A 7,433-nucleotide genomic window follows, 5' to 3' on the forward strand; every position below is an offset into this window, starting at 1 on the left:
GAATCCCATAGGAAACAAAGGGGAAAAGGGTTCATATGTACAAAATATTTATAGCATCCCTGTTTAATGAATTAAAAACTAAGGGGATGCCCACTAGTTGCAGAATGACTGTACAAATAAAATGAAATACTATTTTTTAAGGTTTTTGCAAGGCAAACAGGGTTAAGTGGCTTGCCCAAGGCCACACAGCTAGGTAATTATTAAGTGTCTGAGACCGGATTTGAACCCAGGTACTCCTGACTCCAGGGCGGGTGCTTTATCCACTATGCCACCTAGCCGCCCCTGAAATACTATTGCTACATAAGAAATAAAGAAGGGGTTGATATCCAGAAAACCTGGGAGGACTTGCATGCACTGATATAAATTTAAGTGAGCAGAACCAGAACAACTTATATAATACATTATAAAGAAAAACCCCTCTGAAAAACTTAAAAACTCTAATTAATGCAATGAATAGACATAACTCCAGGGAACTAATAAGTATACATGCTCCTCACTTCATGACTGAGAGGCATGGGATTTGAGTTTCAGAATGAGACATACAGGTTTGGATAGCAAATGAGTGGATTTGTTTTGCTTGAATATGGTTATTTACTAGAGAAATTGTGATTTTTTCTCATTTTTACTTTGGGATGGAGATTTTTGAGGAAAAAAGGAAGAAATGATAAAGTTGCTGACATTATCAAAGAAAAGAAGGAAACTGTGAAGTGTTCAGAAAAGATGAGAAGACAGAAGGATACACATACAAATGGGACAATTTTAAAAGTAGCACATTAAATGCTGTTGATGCTTTTAAAAAAGCAAATTATACCTAATAAAGATTCTTGTTTTACTATGTCATCCTCTTTTGTCTGTTTTATTTTGTATGGAATTTTTTTAATGTTTAAATTCAGAAACAAAATAAAATTTTCCAAAGAATTCATGGGGACATGATTGCTTACTTTAAATAGTTGAAGTACTGTCATATAGATGACATGCTTAGTTGTGAGTGATTGATAAAATTAAGAATATCCCCGGGGTGGCTAGGTGGCGTAATGGATAAAGCACGGGCCCTGGAGTCAGGAGTACCTGGGTTCAAATCCGGTCTCAGACACTTAATAATTACCTAGCTGTGTGGCCTTGCAAAAAAAAAAACCTTTAACAAAAAAGAATATCCCCAAATCTGTCCTACCTAATGACTGCTATTTATTTTTGATGACCCAACTGCACACAAAAGACAGAAATATGCTAGAAAATATAGGTAAGTATTATACAGTTTCCAACAAGAAATTGTTTCCTTGGTGTTTTCATCAGTGCTGCCAAAGATAAAAGCTATGAGAAAGACTTGGGAAGGTAATAACTAGTTAAGAAGATGGTTTCTCAGTTTCTATTTCTGGACCACAGTATTAAATAAAGTAATGATGAACTTTTGACCAAGGATAGAATGCACTGAATAAGAGTTGATAACATTATCTCTTGCCAATCAAATCCAATAGACTTTAACTAAAAAAGGAAAGGGGAAGAAGAAAACTGTATACCTACCAAACCAAACCATAAAGACTAAAATACAGTGTCAGAAGAAAAATAGCAGTTGAGACATAAAGAAAGGCATAATGTATGGTTTCAAATGTCTGTTTGTAAAAGTACAAAGCAAAGTAAACTAAAGACCATAATTCAAGAAGGTAAATTTGATTCATAGATACCACTGACTTTATATGATAGAATCCATGGGTAAAATATAGATCTCCAAGGTTATACCTTCTTCAAAAGAAATCAAATAGGTAAAGTAGGCACGATAGGGTATAGTAGCTCTATACATTTATATCCTTCTCACTCAAATAGGATCATGGATCTAGAATTGAGACAGACTTCAGAATCCAACTAGTCCAACCCCCACATTTTATAGTTGAAGAAATTAAGGGCTAAGAAGATGAAATGACTTCAAGGTCAGAAGTAAGTTTGAAAGCTTTGATTTGAGCCCAAGTCCTCTGACTCCAAAGCTAATGTTCTTTCTACCCTACAACATTGTTTCCAGGAGTTATAGTAGAGAGAGCATTTGGATAAAGACTAACAGAAGCAGAACTAGAAGCCATACAATCATCAGATTAGATTATATATAACCTGGATGAAAAATGGCAACAAATGAGGAACAAGTAACAGGCCACAAGCCCAGAATGGAGGCCTAATATAGAAGTGTAGAAGAACTGGTTTTTTTTCTTTTCATTTAATAGTATTTTTTTCAATTAAATGTAAAGATGATTTTCAACATTCATTTTTGTAAGATGTTGAGTTTCACATTTTTTCTCTCCTTCCCTTTCCTTACTCCTTCCCAAAATAATAATAAATTTGATATAGATTATGCATGTACAATCATGTTTTCCTTATTAGTCATGCTGTGAAAAGAAGAATCACACAAAAGGGAAAAACCATGAGAAAGGGAAAAAAAATTTTGAAAAGTGACAATTGTTTACTCTGATCTGCATTCAGACTAGTTGCTTCTGTGGATGTGGAAGGCCTTTTCTATTTTAAGTCTTTTGGAACTGTCTTTGATTACTATATTGCTGAAAATCACACTATGTTGCTTTTACTGTATACAATGTTCTGGTTCTGCTCAGGACCTTCATTCAGGATTATTCAACTCATCTAAGTCATTTCAGGTTTTTCTAAACTTTACCTACTCATCTCTTCTTATAGAACAATAGTATTATTACATCACATTCATGCATTACAATTTGTTCAGTCATTCCACAAATGATGGACATCCCCTCAATTTCCAGTTCTTTGTCAATACAAAAAGAGATGCTATAAATATTTTTGTACATGTGAGGACTGCAATTTTCTGCTTATCTGCTAGAGCTTTCAGCAAATAATTTATTGCCTTGCCTTAATGTTTATTTAAGTCTTTAAAAAGTTGAAGAAACAAGAGAGACACTGCTTTCTGGACATTCTCACCTATAAGGAATGAGATATTGCAGCAGAAATGGTGAGAACATTGGGGCACATTTGAGAATTTCATCTTGGAATCTGTAATGACAGCCAGGAATAGTCTGACATGGAGTTAAGTTTTTTGGAGAATGTTCAAAGTTTAGGTAAAATCCCTTGATCCTATCTATCCTTCCATAAAATTTTACAGAAAAAGCTAGTCCAGGCAGGATGACAGGATCTCAAGAATTAAATTCTGAAGATACTTTAAAAAAGTAATTCTGATGAGAAAAATTGGATATGGTCTAAAGTCTACAAAAATTTTTTATGAGCATGAACTCCACATTATAATTACTAATTTATAAATTATGTGTTTAGTCATTTTTCAGTTGTGTCCAACTCTTTGTGACACCAGTTGCAGTTTTCTTGGCAAATTTACTGCAGTGCTTACTCCTTTAGTGTATCTTACAAATGAGGAAACTGAGGTAAATAGGGTTAAGTGACTTGTACAGGGTTACACAGCTAGTAAGTATCTGAGGCTGGATTTGAACTCAGGAAAAGGAGTCTTCCTGACTCCAGACCTAGCACTCTATCCACTGTGCCACCTACAAATTACATACATAGTACCGAGTGTAGTTAATTTTGATATTTGGTTGTATGTCAGGCAATAATGTTTTTTTAAGTGCTTATTCTGTTCCAGGCTTTCTGATAAGCTCTGGGAACACAAATGCAAGCAAAAAAGAATGACAGTCCCTGTCCTCGATTATATTTTAATGAGATGAGAGGAAGCAGTGATGCCAGGCATAATGGCTAAGTCCAGTGAATAAGGAATGACTCATCTGAGGTTCTTTCTAGAAGAATTCAACTGGGAAGAAGGGACTTACAGGAAGGGTCAGGAGGATGGTTGAGGTATGCTGAATAAAAACAGGAAATGAAGATGTTATAGCTGAAAAAAAATCCCAGAAAGTGATATAGCTCCAAATGAAAGAAATGTTGTGTTTACTAACTCATGACACTCACTTTTCAATCCTTTTAACCAATTATACAAAAGTTTGGGGTTTTTAAATTGAACTTTAGCTTCTAAATTTCCTTTTTGTCATTGTTGTTTAGTTGTTTCAGTTGTACCTGACTTTTGTGACTCCATTTCAGAATTTCTTGGCTAAGATACTATAGTGGTTTGCCATTTCCTTCTCCAGTTCATTTTACAGATGGGGAAACTGAGACAAACAGGATTAAGTGATTTGCCCAGGTTCACATAGCTAGTAAATAGTGGATTTGAATTCCTCTTCCTGACTCCAGACTCACAACTCTATTTATTGCATCACCCAGCTGCCCAAATCTTTTCTGATATTAATCAATTATTCTTGCCAATTATTCAAAAGGTATTATATTTTTATTCTTTTAACAAATGGGTTTTCAAAATCCACTAAAATGCTTCATTTGGAAGTTTTATCAAGAGAATAGAAATTTTGTTTCCATATTTTTCAAGTGTGAAAATATGAAAAGTTTTTATAGGTAACACATTAAGATGAGAATAGTTAATACTGGAGGGATCACTGATAGGCACACACATTAATGTATTGGTAGTAGTACTGTGAATTGTTCTAACCATTCTGGAAATTTGAAGTTGTGTTAAGATAGGACTTGAATGAACTGATATAGAATGAAATGAGCAGAATTAGAAGAATAATTAATATAACAAAATTGTTAAATTTTAAAAACCCAATTCATTTTAAAAATGAACAGTTACAACTCAAGGGAACCAATGATGATGTATTCTTCTCACTTCCTAATAGAGAAATACATGATATAGTTAAGATATAGAATGAAATATGCTTTTTTGTCATGGCCAATGCTAGGATTTGTTTTGTTTGACTATTCAGATTTATTACAAGGGTTTTAATTTTTTTTAATTTAGGGGAGGAGAGGAAGGAGAGAAAACAAATGTTTTATGGTTAAAAAGTTAAAATAATTTTTAAAGAAAGAAATTAACTTAAATTTTGGACATTGTAAGAAATCTCAGAGACATTCTAGTATTTTAATTTATTTTATTTTCATTTTGAACCTCACAAACATCAAATAAAATGAGTATTTCCTTATATAAAATGGGACAGAAAAAGAACCATACATGAAACTATAAATATCTATTATGTATAACTTATTTTTCTTTTTGAGAATATACTTAGTTCAGGATAGCTTTTAAAACTATCCTCTTTGACTCTTCTTTCTAGCCTTACTTCTATTCTCTACATATTAAAAAAAAAATCTCAATAAACCTTTTCTTTCTTTTTTCTTTTTACCTGCCATCCTCTTGTATCCTCCTCTTTCTAAATTTGTGTGGGGGGAGGAGGCAAACAAAACCCATATAACAAGGATATAAATGCTTACATAGGTCATGTCTGAATATACATGTTATATTCCAAATTTTTATTTAATCATCTTTCTGTCAAGAGTTAGATAGCATGCTTCATCCTTAGTCCTCTAGAATTATAGTTGGTAATTTAATTGATTAGTCTTTAGGCCTTTCAAAGTTGTTTTTCTTTATAATTTTATTATTACTGTAAAATTCTGCTGGTTCTTCTCAATTCACTGTGCTCCAATTGACAGCTAGTTCTTTCCAGTTTTCTCCAATATTGTTCATTTTATAATTTTTCATAGCATCAGAATGAAATTCTTGTCCTATGTAATTGGCAACACAAGTGCTCCAGAGCCAGATTAAAATGTAATTGAGAAATATATAACATAGATAGTGTTAACATATGGTTTTCTAAGACAATATCCACTCACATTTTATGTAAGATTTAATGGCCCATATTTCTATTTGAATTTGTTATCATTGTCTTGGAGGACATGCTTTCCATCCCTTGAGAAGTGATGAAGTAGAAGTATAGAAAATGTGCTAACTTAGGATTTTATTTTCCTGACTATGCATGTTTGTTGCAAAGGGAAGCTTTTAGGAGGATAATTGGGGGTGGGGTAGTAAAAAAATATCAAAAGAAAAGAAAGAAATGAAAGTTAATAAAACTTATTTTTGAATACACAAAAAAGAAGAGGAGTGAGAAACTGGACAGCTTTGGAAATAATGTGTTGAATTTATTTTATGTTTTATGTATAGAGCAGAGATTTGTGATTTTATTTTAAAAATCTCTTTTTTTTCCCCTGTTCTTTGTATAGATGGAAATGTTCATGTTCATAGATGTTTGCAAGTTTGGAAAAACAAAGAGAACAACACAACAAAGACAGAGTCTTGGTTTTCAAGAGTTCAAGAGTTAAGGGATACGACTAGCAAAGAATACTAAGAAGGGACTGTCATAAAGGTGGGTGGAGAACTGAGAGAGAGAAGAGTGGTTAAATATAATGTGAAATGCATCACAAAAGTCGAAAAGAATGAGGCTGGAGAAAAGACCATCAATTTTATTAATTAAGATATTGTTGATTACTTTGGAAAGAGCAGCTTAAGTTGAAAGAGGAGGTTGGAAACCAGATTGCAAAGCGAATTGCAAAGTATAAATCATTTTTTTCTTAGGAATTTGACTAAGAAATGAAAGAGATACATAATAATATCCTGAGGATTGAATGGTAGTCTTAGAATTGAAGTTTAGATGAGAAGAGACCGTGCAATTAATTTAGTTCCACCTGGAACACGAATTTCATCTGCGACTTCTGACAAGAGCTCATTTAACTTCCCTTGAAGAGCTAAGGTGACACTCCTTTCTTAAGGTGCCAGGGCTGCTTTTGGACAGCCCTGACTGTTCTTTGTTGTGAGCACCAGAGAGCTCCCAGTCACCACCACTGGAGCTGGCATTTTGCCCACATACCTGGCTCAGCCAATGTACCAATGTACATTCAGTCTGAAGCATGAGGGAGGGCACTTCCGTCAGAAGCTGAGAAGGTCTGGGGATCATTTGGAAAAAGATTACTGGTCCCCTCTTGGGAGATTAGACAGGGCCATATATGACCCTCTCTGTCCTCTTCTCCCTCCTCTGGGTCACAGGACCTCCTCTCAAACATCACTCTGTCCTGCCCACAATGGCTTTTTTTTCCTTTCCAGCTGCCCCTTCCCCAAGGGAAGACTTTGGAATCTGGGTAACAGATCATCCTGAAAGCTGATCTCTCCTTCTCTCTGTCTGCTTTGGGCTGAACCAGTATGGGCCCACACAAAAGTAACAGGAAAACCTAGGGGAGAAGCCTTCAGGATGGGGGGAGAGCAAGGAAATGGCACAGGCAAATGTGAGCATAACCTTGGAGATAACTTGGGGGGTGGGGCAAGGAGGTGACCCTGAGGAAGGAGTACTTGCTAAGGATAGGGTTGGCCTGCACAACTAAGGACTGGGTGTCAGTCAACATTTTTCAAGCATTCCCTGAGGACTGGACTCTGAGCTAAGCTCCCAGTTTATAAAGAAAGGCCAAGACAGCCCCTCCTCTCCAGGGGCTCCTGGGCCAAGGAGGAAGACAATGTAGAGAACTCTGGACAACCAACTGGACCATGTAGTTGGGAATGTAGGGTGAAGGGAAGTCTTATTTCATGAATC

Source organism: Macrotis lagotis, chromosome 1 (genome assembly GCF_037893015.1).
Source record: "Macrotis lagotis isolate mMagLag1 chromosome 1, bilby.v1.9.chrom.fasta, whole genome shotgun sequence".
NCBI classification, from domain to species: Eukaryota; Metazoa; Chordata; class Mammalia; order Peramelemorphia; family Peramelidae; genus Macrotis; species Macrotis lagotis.